The 18,695-nt window shown below is 50.3% G+C and overlaps 1 protein-coding gene across 1 annotated transcript in view; it reads right to left on the reverse strand.

The window, feature by feature from the left end:
* The window catches only part of CUNH7orf50 (chromosome unknown C7orf50 homolog), a 110,620-nt gene extending 104,167 nt beyond the window's left edge, over positions 1–6,453 (reverse strand). Inside the window, exon 1 of the mRNA XM_039225955.1 lies at positions 6,405–6,453. The gene's annotated coding sequence lies outside the window, so the exon portion shown is untranslated. The remainder of the gene's footprint in view (positions 1–6,404) is intronic.
* Positions 6,454–18,695: the final 12,242 nt, after the last annotated feature.

Genomic DNA, 18,695 nt, shown 5'->3' on the forward strand with positions numbered 1-18,695 from the left:
AAGCAAAACTGTTTCCACGGGGGGCAGAAGGGGACAATCACATCAGGGGGTAAGCTGGTGGGATGAGGCGTGCGTGCCGTCACCCAGGGACCCACTGCCGGCATGCTCCGCTCACGCACGCCATCACGTGTTGGTCACTCTGTCACCAGTTGCAGAGTGCTGGCCACGGGCTAGGAGCTGCTCCTGGCTGGACTGGGCAGCCCACAAGACCTATTCACAGCTAACACGCTTCTGGGGACACAAACGCAGGACACAAGAGGCAACATGGACTGTAACCCGCAAGCAAACAGAGCAGGAAAACGTTACGGGAGAAGTGACTACCAAAGGGTGATCACAACGGGAAGGGGCTAGAAGCAAAGAGTACATGGAGAGCCCAGATCTGGGTTCCGAATACCATCCTCTATTAAAAAGGAAGGGGGGATGGGAGCTCCTTAAGATTCTTGGTCCAGGAACCTTTGCAGAGCAAGGAAAGTGTGAGGAGAACCTGAGTTACCAAGCTGTGCCGAAACCCAGGAAACAGGCAAATGATCACAGGGCCATGTTCAAGAGGACACAGAGCTGGAATGGAGGGCTTCCTCTGCCCCAGTTGGGGCTGTGATCAATCACAGCATATTGAAAGAGTATTACTGTTGTGGAATCAGAAAAATTCCATGCTCCACACTCTTTACATTCTTTAATTAAGCCTTATCTAAAAAAAAGTATTCAAAGCCAGAGGCTACAAATTTCAATTAGCAGTATAATAAGAAATCTTGAAAGAACAAGAGACTGTTGACACAGTGGCTTTGAAAAGACAAAGGAGTCCATCACCCAATTACCTTCTTGGAGAAATAGGAAAAGTTTAGCAAATATTTACATACCAGTTACCACAAAAGTTAAGTTAAATCTTTATTCATTCCGTAAGTTATCATTAAGAAGTTTAATCACTAAGTCTATTTGCTAAAAAGTGAGAAAGACTTTTCCATACTATAAAAAGGTTTACTTTAATAGTTCCAAGAGATGGTGTGTCTCATGACTTTGAGACAATGGATGCTTGTTATAGAAAGCGACATTTCCTTACGTTTAGGGTCAGTGATTTTCAACAAGGGCGCCTAAACCAATTAATGGGAAAGAACGATTTTTCAATACAAGGTGCTGGGACACCCAATCTCCCGTACGCAGCAGGACGAACTGAGCCCTACCTCACACCAAACACAAAAATTAACTCAAAATGGATGCTAAACCTAAGTGTAAGAGCTAAGACATAGGAGTACGTACATCTTCATGACCCTGGATCAGGCAACAGTTTCTTATACAGGGCACCAAAAACACACACAGCAAAAGAAAAATCATGAATAGTGGACTCCTCAAAATTAAAAATTTTTGTGCTGCAAATGATTCCAACAAAAAAGTACAAAAACAACTTCAAGAATTGGAAAAGATATCTGCAAGTCACGTAACTGACAAGAGACTTGTACCCACCATATGCGAAAAATTCTTACAACTCAATAAAAAAGACAACCCCAGTGAAAAATGGACAGAGGATTTGAATACAGATTAACCCCAAAACAACATACAAGTGGCCAAGGAGGACATGAGGAGGTGCTCAACATCATCGTTAAATGTAAATCACATGAGATGCCACTCTGCACTCCCTAGCTTGGCCCCAATAACATCATGTCATCATCATCCTGGTGATGACAGGAAGACTTGGAACCCTTATCCACTGCTGGTGGGACATAAAGTGGTGCAGCCACTTGGTACAACAGCCTGGCCGTTCCTCAAAAGTTAAACATGTTGGGGTGCCTGGCTGGCTGTCAGTAGAGCATGTAACTCAATCTCACGGTTGTGAGTTCAAGCTCCATGCTGGGTGTTGAGATTATTCAAAAAAAATTCAACATGTTACCACGGGTCCCAACAACTTCACGACTAGACATCTATCAAAGAAAATGAACACATGCACATAAGAATTCACATGCTCCTGTTCACGGCAGCATTCGTCATAATATCCAAAAGGTGAGTAAGCCTACAGGTCCAGCAACTGCTGAACAGGTCAGAAGACGCGGGGGGCCACGCGATGGGACGGCATCAGCTGGCTGACCTAGGCAACAGCCGGCCGCAGGAGAGGGGCCAGTCACAGCCTTCCACGGATAGTACAAGCTCATCTACATGCCGTGTCCAGTGCAAGAGCATGGCTCGGCATGTGCTCAGGGCTGGCGGGGCAGGGGCAGGAGGGGCTCACGGGTCGGGGTCACTCCTGGGAGAAGGAAAATGTTCTGACGTTAGGTTGTAGAGATGGTCACATGATGCTGGGAATTCACTAACATGTGGGAAGATAAAAACAAACCACTCAAATGTCTCTCAAATTATTTGTAATAAATTTAACAACAAAACGCCCCTGTACTGGTTTTCCTTCTGTTTTTCCCTTAGCGGTAACCCCAATTCGCAGAGTTGGGAGGCAGGCGTGAGTGGGTCTGTGGCGTCCAGCACACCCAGGGCCAATAAAGCATTTGTCAGCTTCCCAGGCGCAGCCGGACAACGCAGCTGCCGACACGGGCATTGGAGCAAGCAGCCCGGGGAGCGTCATGGCCCCCTCAGAACGATCAAGACCCCTCCTTCAATGCTGCCTTTCCCTCCCAGGCCTTTCCGCAAAACAGCTAGCGGCTCACGAAGTCAGCCAGCTTTGGCGGGCCCTGTACTTGGCAGCCGGGAGGGAGGGCAAGTGGAGGGGCAGGGGTGTCAGGAAAGCAAATCGTGAAAACTCACAATCACTGAGAGCTTCCCAGATGCCAGGCCCTGTTCTAAGTGCTGGTCATGTGCCAACTCGGTTCCTTCGTGTGGCCAGTGAGGGAGGCACATGGGTGAGGAAACCAGGGCACCCCTCTCGGAGGGGCACACCAACCGAGTCACACACTGAGATCGCACTGCCAGCAAGTGTGCAAGCAACCCCACACGAAGAGCTGAGAGACTATACCACCAGCCTCCCAGGAGCGGGCCAGGGGTGGGGGTCAGGTGCGGGCAGACGGCGGCTTTTCTGCCCATCATCCACAAGTGCTGGAGGCTTTTAGCTGCACATACATGTCACTCAGCTCATTTGATAGGGTAAAAATGCCATTTTTAAAATTCTATTATTCAGTGTTAGCCAGAGGATGATGAAAAGGCCATCTGCCACCACGCCTGCTGAGAGGAGAAGAAACAGGTAGTCTTTCTTAAAGGTAATTTTATAACACTTATCGAGTGCTTTCCACTTTCAGGAACTTCTCCTGCAGAAACAATCATGGGCCGAGACTCATATATGAGGAGGACAGTGGCACTGTGCAAAGCAAGCTGACGCCTCTAATGTTGAGAAGCGGAAACACGGAAACTGTCCCACACTGCGGACAGGGAAAATGAATGACGCCCAAGGAGCGCCTGCACGGAGATCGTGCAGAACATCCGGCCACAGGGGTCAGAGCTCACGGTGCAAGGCGAAGGGAAAAGATAGGGCATAACGTACGTATGTACACTACGACCCTTGTTTTGTAAGGAAAATTGTACACAAACACAAAGAGAAAAACTAGAAGGAACTACGTTAACATATTAACATTTCAGGAAGTTAGAACCCAAGTATGGTTCTCCCCTCCTGCTCTTCTGTAATTTCTACTACAAAAGCATGAACACACCTTAGGACACCAGCTCAGACGTGTTCAGTGGAGCGAACACTTCCACCAGCAGAAAACTGATGACCCAGGTCAGACACACAGACAACAGCTAACTATCTGGCGAGGCTACAGCCACGGGTCAAGATGCTTTGGCACCAATCAGCTCAGGCTGCCGGGTCTCCAGGGCTGAAAAGAAACCCCCAGGTTCTCAAAAAAATAACTGATCCTATAGGAAAAAATTCTTTTAAAATCTGAAAATCCTACCTGCAGCCCCCAATGACCCCTCTTACCCAGAGCATGTGACCTCTGAGGCGTCCTGGTGGGCCACAGGGAAGGGCGCCTCCCACTCACTGAGCCAAGACCCCATCAGGAGGGTCCAGGCCCTCACAATCCACAGCCCTCGAGGAAATCAGTCCAAAGAGTCCGGGAGCAGGATCCTAGCTCCTGAGCCAGGACTGGGACTTCATTTCTGTCCGTTCTGATCCAAACTTAGTCTGAGTTCTAACTTTCACACTTACACGAGTGGCCTCCAGATTCTGCTCTCTTGGTACCTGTCCCACCCCTCCCTGTTACTATTTACTCACCAAGACCCCTCCAATCTTTCCAGCTCACCCCCACCCCCGCCCTCAGCACCCCAGTGTCCAATAATCCTTCAGCCTTTCCAGGGGACCCACCACAATCCCTACCTCTGCCACTCACCTGGCTGACCCTCTCCTCTCTCAAACCTCCAACGTCTTCTCCCTTCTAGCTGAGAACCTTAATTCCTGATCACAGAGAAAAGCAAACAAGTGGAAGGGAACTTCTACCAGCTCCCACATCTACCCACCTGCCCTTGTCTCCTGTTCTGACGGAAACTGGCCAGGTTGCAAACAAGGCCAAACGCTCCACTTGTGACCAGAGTAACAGCCCTACCGGTGCAGGGACATCACTCTAAACAACTACCCTCCCACGCGGTCCCAGCTTCCAATCTACTCGATCAACTGAAGTTTCCCACATGATAAAAATAAAAACTCTCTCGATCCCACATGCTCTTCACCCTATTTCGTTAAACCCTCTAGAGCCGCCTGCGCCTCCTATAACCCCTTCCCTCCCACCCTCTCCCCAACCGTTCCACCACAACTGGTCTTCTCAACATCACCAATGACACCATACGGACAAAGACTCACTGTGTGACCAAACCACCCAGGCTCCCCTCTCCAATGGGCCTCACACTTGGCCTACAGACAAATGAAGAAAACACTGACATAGTGTCTAACAGTTCAAGGCCCCATCCCTTAGATGACCCTGGCCCCCTTACAAAGAGCCTGCCTGAGAAAACTCAAGGCTGCCAAAGAGTCCAGCCAACACCCGAACACTCCACCGGACAGCTTGTGGAAGGCTAGGAGCGCACCTTTGAAAAGCGCTAGTTAGCAACCTCAGGTGGCTTTCCCCGGGACCAAGAGCCCCTTCTTGGTTTTTGTAATTTTTCACTTCCTAAGTCTAATGAGCGCCAGCCCCTGCCCCTTCCCCAAGTCTCCCTTCAAAACACCTACTCACCTCAGGACAGATGGCCATTGAAGTCAGTTCATTTGGCCTTGTCCCTACCGAAACACTGATCACTGATCAAAATCCACCCTTGCCGCTTTGCTCATCACAGACGTAAAATCTCCTGGCAGAGTCTTCATACTCTCCTTATTTGACCTAACAGCTGTATTTGACAGCTGATGCCTCCTTCTCTAGGCTTCGGAAACAGACACCATGCCCTCCTGCTTTACCTCCTCCCTCTTCACCTCCCCTCCCTGGCCCTGGGCACTCAATAGCTCCATGCTTCCTGCCCAGTTTCCTCTCTATCTGCATTCATTAGCTCAGGAACTCATCTAGTGTGGGGGTTTAAACACCCACCATCTACCGACCACCTGCAATTTCTCCCTGAACTGCACTAGTACACACTACCACCGACACCCACACATATCGCCTCAGGCACAAGGCATCAAGATCAACACTTGTGATAGTCCTGTAGCACCTGTCCTTTCCACGAACAGCCATCCGTTGAAATTCTGACTTCTCAAGCTAAAGACTGTGGTGCCCCACAACTCCTGTATCTGACACAGCCGATAAGCCTGCGGGCGTTGCCTCCAAAATATATCGGGAAAATAGTGACTACCTTTCAGTCCCTGTACCATTACTACCCACCCATCTGCATTACTCCAGTCCCGGCCCCTGCCCCTTCAGTCCCTTTCCAACACAGCACGCATGATGACTCGTAAAACGTCCAGGTCAGCCTCTGCGGGACACCTTCCCGTTGCGCTCGGAGAGGAGTCCGCGTCCTCGCACAGGCCTCGCGGGCGCACGTGGCTGCCCGGCGCCCCTCTTTCCCCCGCCCTCCGGCTTCTGCAGTGGCTGCTGCTGCTGCGCCCGGGATCCCTCGAGCTGGGGCGTCTGCCGACACCGACACAACCCACTCTCCGTGCCCTGCTCCGCCTTATTTTCCCGCAGGCTCCCACCACCACCTTATTTATTGTGTTCTCAGAACGCAACGCCCCAAGTCGGCATCGTCTCCGCGGTGAGCCCGGCGGGCGCCCGGGGCCTGAGGCAATGCGGACGCGCGGAACCCCATCGAATATTTCAGTCAAGGGACGGTTTGTGGCCATGGGGATGCCCGGCTCGGAGGGCACACCCCAGGGCAGCAGGCGGCTCAGATCCCGCACGCACTCTGCGGGCCTCCGCCTGTCCCCTCCACCGCCATCTGGGCCCGCACAGCCACGTGGCAACCACCCAGCGACCCCCGACCCTGCAGTCCTTGCCTACCTGCGCGTGGCAGCCGACGCGAGCTTCCGGCACGCACACCGCCCAGGTAACAGGGTCCCGCCTCCCGGAGCGGCGTCGCCCATTGGCCGAGGCTCGCCCCCGTCTGCCCGCCGGCCAATGACATGCTGCAGCCGCGAGGGGGCGGGTTCAGGCGTGGACGCGGGCTGGTAGCGTCATCTCTGGGAGCCGCCGGTTGCCGGGAGCCGCGGGTTGCCTAGCAACCTCCCGACAAACTAGCGGCTGGGGCTGAGATGCCTCTCGCTGCTTTCGGCCGCGGGGGCGGGGCGACCCCAGGCCGGGGGTCCCGATCGGTCTGTCTGGGCGCTCAGGGGTTCGTCTTAAACATACGCATTTGTATGAACTGAAGATGCTGTAACGTTAGAACCGTGCACGACGTTTGAATACCCAGGGTTTCAGATGCCGCACAGGTGGAGCCCCAGGAATGTGGTCGTCGGTCTAGGGGTCGGGGCCAGCCCGCGGTGTGGGCCTGCGCCCCCCGCCCAGATGGCCCCACATGAGTGACAGGTGCCCAGGTGAGGGGACTGTCGCTACCTCGGAGCATCAGGGGGTCCGGGAACCAGACCGCTGGGCAGGCAGCGCGGGACCACAAGAGGGAGCAGGTGCAGCTCCACGGCGCCTCCCCTGCTGCTAGCACCTTGAAGGTACGGCTCCGGTCACATCACAGGCCGTTCTCCCGTGTGCGCAGGTGCAGGCGGGTCCAGCCTTACTCACCTGGGGATGCGCGCACGTCGGGGCGGGTCCCGCCTCGTCCACCTCGGGATGCGCGCACGTGCTGCTCCTGTCACAAGCCGCCTTTTAGCACGCAGGTGCGGGGCCGTCCAGCCTTACCGACTTCGGGACAAACAGTCCTGCTTTCAAACTGCCCCGACCGGCCTTGTGACAACATGGAGAAAAGTTTTCATCCAGTATAAGCTTAAGTAGTATATAATGCAAGTAAACATATATAAGTAAATGTATAATATATTTAGTTTTGCCCTTATTTCCCCAAAGCACTTATAATGTAGGAATAGGTCATTCAGATCAGTCTTCCATTGAGAACAGCAGAAAAAGCTGCCCAAAATATTATCGTTTCAAAAATAATTGTGTTCATCCCCAAAAGCAAGGGAATCAAGAGCAAAAATAAATTGTTGGGACCTCATCAAGATTAAAAGCTTCTGCACAGCAAAGGAAACAACCCAGAAAATTAATAGGCAACCAACGGAATGGGAAAAGATAGTTGCAAATGACATATCAGATAAAGGGTTAATATCAAGAATCTATAAGGAACTCACCAAACTACATGCCCGAAAAACAAACAACCCAGTGAAGAAATGGGCAGAAGATATGAACAGACACTTCTCCAAAGAGGACATCCAGATGGCCAACAGACACATGAAACGACGCTCAGCATCGCTCCTCATCAGGGAAATACAAATCAAAACCACACTGAGATACCACCTCACGCCAGTCAGAGAGGCTAAAATGAGCAAATCAGAGAACTCTAGATGCTGGCGAGGATGTGGAGAAACGGGAACCCTCCTACACTGTTGGCGGGCATGTAAACTGGTACAGCCCCTCTGGAAAACAGTGTGGAGGTTCCTCAAGAAACTAACAATAGAACTCCCCTATGACCCAGCAATAGCACTGCTAGGAATTTACCCAAGGGATACAGAAATGCTGAGGCATAGGAGCACATGTACCCCAATGTTCATAGCAGCACTCTCCACAATAGCTAAAACATGGAAAGAGCCTAAGTGTCCATCAACAGATGAATGGATCAAGAAGATGTGGTTTATCTATACCATGGAATACTACATGGCAATGAGAAACAATGAAATCTGGCCATGTGTAGCAACATGGATGGACCTTGAGGGTGTTATGCTGAGCGAAATAAGTCAGGCAGAGAAGGACAAATATCATATGTGTGCATGTATAGGAGGACTAGGAGGAACTTAACAGAGGACCAACCGGGAGAAGAAGGGGGGGAAATGGGGGGGGGAAGGGAGAGAGGCAAACCATGAGAGACTCTTGAATGCTGACAAAAACTGAGGACTGATGGATGTGGGGGGGAGGAGGGATGGGCATGGAGGAGGGCACTTGTGGGGATGAGCACTGGGTGTTATGTGGAAACTAATTTGACAATAAACTATTTGTAAAAATAAATAAATAAATAAAATTCTGACAGCTGAAAAAAAAATAATTGTGTTCATGCCATCAGTGTGCTAATTTGATAGTGAAATATTCTGACAGGGAGTATAAAAGAAATCCAGAGCACTAAACTTGACATTTAGCGACACTTTCCACTCAGGGTTCAGTCCATTCTGGAAGAGGCAGAGACCTGAACAAAGATTTTGACAGCGTGGTGGGCTAGGACTGCTAAGGGGGACGGTTCTTGTAATGTCCCATCTTTGAGCTGAGACCCTGAAAGGCTGCACCAGAGGAGTGAATATGAACAGAATGGACCAGCCTTAAGGGGACTTCATAAAATCCATATTAAATTATCTCAGTTTCTGAAACTGCAAGTGACTTAAGGTTTATCGTTGGTGCTGCTAGCTTGCTCTAAAGCAGAAAGGGTAAAACTGTTCTAGAAGAAAAGTCTAGTATCCTGTGCCCCAAACCACAACTGCTCATATAGTATGTCCAGCACTCAATAGAAAACAGCTGCTTACACAAGACAACACTTGAGAGAAAACCCAGAAAAAGCAGATACTATCTTCACTGTACAATGAATTGCTGACACTCTCAGCCAACACTTTAACTTCATGGGTCTGAAAATGTCCCCTTCCTGATGGCCAGCTCCAGTCACATGCTAACGGGATGTCTATGGCCTGTAGCACATCATGACTGTCTCATCACGGTGTGTAATTCCCTGCAGCAGAGGGCACAGCTTTGCGCCAAACCCGAGGGGACGGTGCCAGAGACCACACGGTCTCATAAACACGCCAGTGTGTCTGTAGTTCTCCTGGACCTTCGCAGTTACCGGGCCCCAGTGCAGGACAGCGAATGCTACAGGCTGAGTCTGCTGCAGGGCCTGCCTGTGCTTTGGGCCCCACTCAAACCCACCAGACTACCAAGTTTCCCAGTAAATGAGTAGTGGTCACGTTAACTATGGTCCGTGCTGCCTCCCACTTCCAAAAAGGCTATTTTCTGCCTCCCTGTGGCAGAAAATTGTTTGTTTTCTATGTCTGCATTACAAATTAACACAAAACGTATTCGTTTAAGCCCATAAACTTAACAGCTTCACCTCACAGTCTCTGGGGGGTCAGAAATGCCCGAGTGGCTGAGCCCCGTGTCTCTGAGAGAAGGTCCCTCACAAAGCCACAGTCAAGGCGTCTGCCAGGGCCATAGTTTTGTCAGAAGGTTTGTCTAGGGGGACAGTCCATTTCCAAGCCATACGTGGCTATTAGCAGGATTCACTCCCCACAGGTGATTGGGCTGAGGGACCTCAGTTCTCGCTGGCCGTCAGGAAAAGGCTGCCGGAGTTCCTTGTCACATAGGTTCCTGCACAGGGCCGCTCACAAAACAGCTGGCTTCCCACGGCACACAGGAGGGGAGTCACAGGCTCTTTGTACCCACATACTGTATGATTCTATTTATACGAAATGTCCAGAACAGACAGGTCCAGAGACCATAGGTTAGTGGTCCCCAGGCACTGGTGGTGTGGAGTGAATGGGGAGTGTTTAGTGTGTATGAGGTTTCCTTTTGTTCTGGAACTAGATGGTGGTGATGACTGTACAACATTATGAGTGTACTAAACGGTGCTGAATTATTCACTTGAAGATGGTTTTAAAATAGTGAGGTTCGTGTTTCTTACCATCATGACAAAGGTGTTTATTCCTCCATAAATGTGGTTGTGATTCACGTCAAAGATGGCAGTGTTCGTTTGTGTCTGTGTATTTCCAGTCGCCGGCCCCGTCGCCCCTGCCCCAGCCATCCTGGCTGAACTTTGTTGAATATGTGGAACAGTAACAGGAGTCTAAGAGTTAAGACTGCACGAGAAAGTACTGTACCCCTCCCAACACGCCTCCCTTATCCCCACCCACCCCACCCAGGTAGCCAGCTTCATTCGTTTGTCCTGTCTCTTTTAGCAAAAATAAGCAGATGCGGGGCACCTGGGTGGCTTAGTCGGTTAAGCGTCCGACTTTCGCTTAGTTCATGATCTCGCAGTTCGTGGGTTCGAGCCCCACATCGGGCTCTGTGCTGACTGCCAGCTCAGAGCCTGGAGCCTGTTTCAGAGTCTGTGACTCCCTCTCTCTGACCCTCCCCTGCTCACGCTGTCTCTCTCTCCTAGAAATAAATAAAACATTAAAAATTAAAAAAAAAAAACAAGCAGATGCATGGATGCTTATGATACTTATTCCCCCTTCCCTACCCACAAGGCAGCACTGCACACGTTCCTTCCAGCCAACAGCACATCCTGGAAATCTTCCATCAGTTCCTCCTTTCCTACAGCTTCTCGTGGCCCTGTGGGTGGATGTACTGTGGCTCACATAGTCAGTACCCATTCACAGGAACTGACTCCAGCTGTAAATTGAGCTGCACCAAACAGTCGTGCACACATGTGTTTTCCTGTTGTTGGTGGCATGTGTTCAGGATAGACTCCTGGGGTGGGGCTGCCAAATACAGATTAATTTTGCTGGGACGGCCCGATTCTCCTCTGTGTGACTGACATTTAGTGTTCCCCCTGCCACATGTGGGTGGGTATCTTGCCTACAGCCTTACCAACAGAGTGTGCTTTCAAGCTTGGATTTCTGCTCATCTAATCTGAGAAACAGGACCTCAGTGTGGTCTTAATTTGCCTCTCTCCTAACTCAGGTGAGGCAGAACCTCCCTCTCTAGGCCTGGGGTCATCCTTCTACACTCATGTGGTGTCACTGCATCCTTCCCCCGTCTTCCCATCGGTCTCCAGTCTTTGTCCCCCTTTGTGTACTAGAGACATTGACCTTTATCTGTGACACGTGTTGCAGATACTTTGTCCTAGTTTGTCACCTGTGCTTTGGTCTCGAGCACGGCAATCTCTGCCAGGCAACATGCTTTGTCACTATGAACCCAAGCGGCCTTTAGCATCGTCATGAGAAACCCTTTCCCATTCCCAGTTTTGGAGAAACTCAGCCAAGTTGTCTTCCCATAACCTGTCCAGCTTCATCCCTTCCATTCCCGCTTCTGACAGGAGTCCTTGTGTGTGTGACACAAGAGCAGACCCAATGCTACCTTTCTCTAAACGGCTATCTTCTTAAACCAGCACTGCTGTTCAAAAAGCCCATCTTGGCTTGTGCCCGGAGATACACCCTCCCTTCTAGCGCATGTGCGTTTCCACACACACGTGGTCTCCTCCCTCAGGGCTGGGCCCGCAGTGTGCTGTTGCACACACCGGGTTTAGGGCGTCGGGAGGCCGGCAGGGCTTCTGGCGTCCCCTTTGCTCTTCTGCACATACCCTGCCGTGGAACTGAGGCGTCAGCTCCTCTAGCTCCAGAAAAGCAGCTTGTTGGGATATTTATTGGGATCTGCTTAGATTTAAAGTTAATTTAGGCACAATCTCTTTTGGATGTTGCCTTCCTTTCTAAAAACAAGACCTGTCTTACTGATTTGTGTCCACTTTTTGTGTCTTTTGTGAGTGTTCTAAAGTTTGGTCTGCTATGGATCTTGCATAGATCTTATTAAGTTTATTCTTTTTTAAATTTTTTTTTAATGTTTTATTTATTTCTTGGAGAGAGAGAGAGACAGCGTGAGCAGGGGAGGGTCAGAGAGAGAGGGAGTCACAGACTGAAACAGGCTCCAGGCTCCGAGCTGGCAGTCAGCACAGAGCCCGACGTGGGGCTTGAACCCACAAACCGCGAGATCATGACCTAAGCGGAAGTCGGACGCTTAACCGACTAAGCCACCCAGGCGCCCCAGTTATTAAGTTTATTCTTAAGTATTCTATCTTTATTGTAAATAGGATTTGCCTCTTTCATTGTATCTTTGGATTATCATTTATAGCAGTGACATCTCTCGATTCCTGTGTATTAGTTTTACATGTTACCTTTTGAAATTTGTTCATTGTTGGAGGAGCTGCATACATCCTATGATAAGAAAGTTCTCTCTCACATTCTACTTTCCTGAATGCTCCATCACAGAGAACTGAGATGCTATACTCGCTTTCCTTTCTCCTTGACATCTCTATCCCTTAGAGCTCAGTCTGGGTCCAGCGCCATGCCTTCCTTCCCTCCCCCCTCCCACTCCGTGATGTCACCCTGGCATGGCTTGCCAATCACACATATGCCAGTGACTCTAAATCTTGTTTCTGGTCTCAACCTCGCCCCCTGAACTTGCTTACCCACCTGCCTAAATGGTTTCTCTACACAGCAGATCAGTAAATATCTCAAACAGAACACACTCACAGCCACACCCTTCCAAATCTGTTCCCTTCCTCATCGTGCTTGGCATCACCGCCCAAACCTAAGTGCCACCAAGAAAAGCGAGGTGCCATCCCCATTCCTCTCGCCTGTCACCTACACACCTTGCTAACACACTTTCCATGCCCCCTGCCCCCTCTAGTCCAGGACACCAAAACCTGACACCCAGGCACCCCCTCTACCCTTCTAATGCATCCACCACCTCACAAAGGTCAGAAATCTCACTATTAAAAAAAAAAATACTCGTTAAGCAGTTGGCATTTAGTTTATTTATGTGAGAGAGAAAATGGGCACATGGGGTGGGGGGAGCGGCAGAGAGAGAATCCCAAGCAGGCTCAGCCCTGTCAGCACACAGCCCAATTCAGGGCTTGATCCCACCAATGGCAAGATCATGACCTGAGCCAAAATCAAGACTCAGATGCTTAACCGACTAAGCCTCCCAAGTGCCTCCAGAAAGATCACTTTAGAACGTGGATTGTATTATTATATCTTCCATTTTGAGAGTAAGATGTTCATTATTTTTTAAAGTAATCTCTATGCCCAACTTGGGGCTCAAACTCATGACTCCAAGATCAAGAGGTCCACACCCTACTGACTGAGCCAGCCAGGTGTCCCCAATGTTTATAACTTTAAAATTCCCCCAAGGTTTCCTCAGCAACCCACAACCTCATAGATTCTCTTTACATTTGCCAAGCGGGAGCCTGATACCTGTCTCATAACTAAACCATATAATAATGCAGCTATAGAAGTAACAATTTCAAAACAGGGGAGCACAGCGATTTTCTGTATGCTGTATTTCTATTGCTACAAAATTGTTCTTTTGACTACAGGAGAGGTAGTTTTACTACACAGTGGCTCTGGTATTCTTTACCCTGATGGAATTTATACTTTTTTTTTTTTTTTAAGTTTATCTATTTGGGGAGGGGGCAGAGAGGAGAGAATCCCAAGCAGTTTCCACGCTGTCAGCACAGAGCCCGACACTGGGCTCTATCCTACAAACCGTAAGATGGTGACCTGAGCCGAAATCAAGAGTCAAACCACTCAACCTGGTGAGACACGCAGGTGCTCCTGGAGTTTATACCTTTAGAGGCAAACACATATTTAAATCTACTTCACTCCTCTTCGGACGCCTGTAACAAATCACACCAGTGTGGGATGTTAATAGTGGGGGAGGTTGTGTGGGATGGCATATGCTTTCTGCTCAATTTTGTGGTGAACTTGAATCTACTCTAAAAAATAAGTTCATCAATTAAAGTCCAATCACAAATGATCCTGCTCCAGGCTTATAGTTCAAATAAGTGACCATCAGGAGACACGACAATTCTGCCACGTTACTGGCTGTTTCAGCAGGAATGTGAACCACGTGGATCAAACCCAACTCCCGCAAAACACTCCTGAGTGCCCCCCACTGGCCTCTGGCCTCAGAGGCAGTAAAACTGCTTTGCTGACACAAATTTTCCTTAGCAAAAACTATAGGGATGTGGTTTTCTCCACTTGTTCCTCCTACAAACCATCTTTTTTTAAATTTTTAATGTTTTTTATTTATTTCTGAAAGAGAGAGAGAGACAGTGTGAGCAGGAGAGGATCAGAGAGAGAGGGAGACACAGAATCTGAAGAAGGCTCCAGGCTCTGAGCTAGCTGTCAGCACAGAGCTCAACGCAGAGCTTGAACCCACGAACCATATCATGACCTGAGCCGAAGTCGGAAGCTTAACCGACTGAGCCCCCTAGGTGCCCTGTACAAACTCTATCTCAACCCTCGGACACGTCGGTGGATTCCAGGACATGGTAGCTCATCCTGTCCACGTACTAAGCTCATCGCAGGCTCCCCACATACACGCTGCCATGGCATTTCCAGGCTCTGCAACAAGTCTGAGGACCCCCGCTTTGACCAGACCATCCAAGGCTCACTGCCCACTGTTAGATGGGGGTGTAGGACAGTGGGGAGGCAAGTGGGAGAGGATGAGGCTCAACAGACCAAAGAGACGGCCTGCCACCACTGCTCCACAGTGGGCAGCACGGAGGACCGGGCTGCGGTGGGAGGGGAATGACCCAAATGCTCGGCCAGATGATAGCCATGGTCTCATGTCTTGGCTCAGAGGACAGCCATGAGTGCGTGTCTCAGCACCATGTCTGCGCCAACACCTGGTGGCCCAACAGAGAGGACCTGACCTTGTCCCTGGCATCCCATAGCTTTGGACCCGGCGCTACAGAACAGCAGCCCCATGACTGCTCTCGTGCTCCAGGGAACGTTCCCGTGAAAAGGGAAGGGAGACACTGGCACACGAACACTCTTCTTACCGCACCAAGATGGAGGCAAAGCCAGGCCACCCACACAAGTCACTGTACTTTGGTTCTGAAATCTCCAGAACGAAAATTAACCTACTGCTCTGCCTGTCGGCATGTGTTGTGTTGTTGTTGTTTACAAACCACTTTAAAAGGCTATTTTTGTAGCATTTATTGCAAGAAAATCTTAGCTAAGGATGCATTCTGAGAAGGGGGTGGGTTTGGGTAGAGTTCCCCCTAACATCCTCATTACAGGAAGGAAGGACACAGGCAGAACAATTAGAAGCAAACAGCGAACCTCCTCTTCCCAGAGGCAAGGAGCTGGATACTCTCCTCCCTGTACCTTCCACATGACCCACCATGATTGCGAGTCTTTATATCATCTCAGGAAAATAGGGCAAGTCAACGCCCACCGGGGAAAACTCCTGTGAAACCAAAGGGAAAAGTAGGGACTCGTTTGCCTCACCACGACCCCCGGACCGCCACCAGCAAGACGGCTGCAGTGCTGGGCAAACGCCAGCGACCCTGGTTCTCAGGCTGGAAGCCTGGAAAGCCAAGGCTGTTTCAGCCTCTGACCTATTTCAGCCAGTCATTCAGACCCTAGTTTCTGAGTTTGGTCTCAGGCTTATTGCACAGAATGAATACGGAAGGTTGATTAAAACCACACGTAAAATATCCCCAACCCTTGTATCACAAATGATCCACAAATGCAGACTTGGGGCTAACAGGCCATGGTGTCCACTTGCCCGGTGATGCCACACCCGACTTCCCAGCAGCAACTGCCATTCGTGTCCATTCTCAGCGACACCCAGATGAAGGCCTCTGGTGACACCTTGTGAATGCCTGACGCTGCAGCCTGCGCACCAGTGGGCAGGCAGTGGCCAGCCTTTCCAGGATGCAGACTAGACACGGGACACAAGGAATGATGGGCAGCCTGGTCCTGGGCCTGGCCCGGGAACAGCTGGCTGGTATCGCCCGGGCCAAGTCGGGAAAGCAGGAAGGTGGCCCGGGCAGGGAGAGGCGCTGGTCTGTGTGGTGCTCATCACCCACTGCCTGTGAGTCCAGGCAGCAAGACAGGAGTCTTCAGGTACCTGATGGCACACCTGTCCCCGCCGGCATATACATCAGCTGTTACTCCCCACATCAGCCATGGAGCCAAATGCCCTCACAAAAGGGAGGGGTGATGACTGCAAAACATTGGCTTTTATACCCCTCGGCCTGCAGAGGAAGGGGCGGGGATTCGCCAGCAGGCAGAGGCCCCAGGACAGATGCTCCGAGGTTCCTGCCACCACCTGGTGCTTCTCCATTTCCACTGAGGCACCTCAGCAGATAAGGAAAGTAAACCCCATCTGACCCCAGACGGATGAACACAGAGCGCAAAACTCAGTGTTATATTTCTCTCAAACACGCATGCAAACCCTGAACACTAAAACAATTTACTATGCTACTACTAACATCCACACTTTCCACAAAAACCTGATACACATGGTCACACCGGAAATCTTCCCCCATCGTGAGTGGCCTGGTGGTACCTGCAAACTCCCTTAGCTTAAATTCCTCATGTGGACGGTTCTCAGGAGAAGATGCACAACTCTGCTAACTAAGGACCTTCATTTAGAGTAGGGGACACCATGTTTTCATCAGATTAGGAAGAAACTAAACCAAGAGGCAGGTATGGAAGGCATGGGAAACTCATGACATTGGGAAGATGTTTTGGACAACCTGTCACCTTCTATCAAAACGTCAACATCCTCCTCTTGGGCACAGCAACGCTAACAGCAGGAAGCCTCCAGCAGCCAGCCCGTAGCCTGGCCAGCACCGGGCCAGAGGATGCACCGGAGGATGCGCATGGGGGCTCCCAGGAGAAAGCTGGTGGTGCAGGAGGCAGGTTGGGACCTTGGTATCTGTGGACACAGAGCTGCCTGATGCAAGAGTCACTGAGCGGTGAGTCAGTGCCACGGAGCGTGACAAGGGGCCGGGATGCCTCTGCCCTCCCAAACTTTCACATCCCTGGAGCCATCTGAACATCTCCTAGCAGTGTCGGAGGGAAGATGCCAGCCATCCCAACCCCTGCCCCGTCCACGTACGGAAGCCGGTGGCCATCCTCCTGACATAGCCTCAGGATGACAGTAGACCAATGCTCCGTCGTAGGCCTATGTCACACCCTCCTCCATCTTGCGAGGAAGGTATTTTATTGTCTCACAGCATCACAAGGGAGAGTGCAGGACAGTAAGAATTTTCAGAGAGGGGGCACCTGGGTGGCTCACTCAGTAAGCCTCCAACTTTGGCTCAGGTCATGATCTCAAAGTTCACGGGTTTGAGCCCCGTGTCGGGCTCTGTGCTGACAGCTCGGTCTGGAGCCTGCTTCAGATTCTGGGTCTCCCTCTCTCTCTGCCTCTCCCCTGCTCATGCTTTCTCTCAAAAATACACATTTAAAAAAAAAAAAAAAAGAGCTTTAAGAGAGAGATACCACACTCACAGAACTTGTTACAGACACTGTGGAGATACCACAGGGTCAGTTCCAGGCCACCACGATAAAGCCAACGTTGCAGTAAAGCAAGTCATGTGAACAGTTTCATTTCCAGTGCACACAAAGCTACATGTATGTGTAGGCTGTCCTGTGGTCTATTCAAGTGTGCAACAGTGTTATGTCTGAAAGCCACCCATATCCATGTCTCAATTAAAAAATACTTTATTGCTAAAAAAAAAATGCTGTCATCTGAGTGGTTAGGGAATCATAATCCCCGATTACCACGACAAATTTAATAATGAGAAAGCTTCTGGGGCACCTGAGTGGCTCAGTCAGTTGAGCATCCGACTTCAGCTCAGGTCATGATCTCACGGTTCGTGGGTTTGAGCCCCATGTCGGGCTCTGTGCTGACAGCTCAGAGCCTGGAGCCTGCTTCAGATTCTGTGTCTCTCTCTCTCTCAGAAATAAAAACATTTTTAAAAAATTTTTTAAACATGAGAAAGCTTAGATATTGTGAGTTAACAAAGCGTGACCCAGAGACACAAAGGGAGCAAAGGCTGCTAGAAAAGCAGCAATGCCAGGCGTGCACGGCTCACGGGCACAGCCTTCAAGTGGCAAAAGAAGCAGTGCCTGTGAAGCACAAGCAAGCAGGGGCTGTAGGTAGGAGGTCTTGCGCCTGTGTGATTTCGACTCCTCTTTCATGAGTTGTTGTTCGCCTGTTACTGGGCCTAGTTCACAGCTCAAGCTCTCCCACAGGTACATCTGTACAAGAGAAAACAGTCAACGCGTACAGTCTGGCACAGTCCACGGCCTCAGGCACACCCACGGGGGGTGGGGGGGTCGTGGGATGAACCCGTGCTGAGGGCCAGGGGAGGGGCACCACACCATCCCAGTCAAACCAGAAGACAGAAGCACCAATGGACCCTAGACAGACCGTGCCTCTGGCTTAAATGTGGCTGTTTACCCTCTAGTTCGGTGACCAGAGCAGCACAATCTAGCAGAACTGTAAGGCAAGCCACCGGTTGTTTCTAAAGTCTCTGGTAGCCATGGTTAAAAGAAAAGTAGGTAAAATTAACTTTATCTAATCATGTCCAAAATATTATTTTAACAAGTAAATATTATTAACAATGATGTGTTTTGC

The sequence above is a fragment of the Hyaena hyaena genome, unplaced genomic scaffold (genome assembly GCF_003009895.1).
Source record: "Hyaena hyaena isolate Hyena2069 unplaced genomic scaffold, ASM300989v1 scaffold_20, whole genome shotgun sequence".
In the NCBI taxonomy this organism is placed as follows: Eukaryota; Metazoa; Chordata; class Mammalia; order Carnivora; family Hyaenidae; genus Hyaena; species Hyaena hyaena.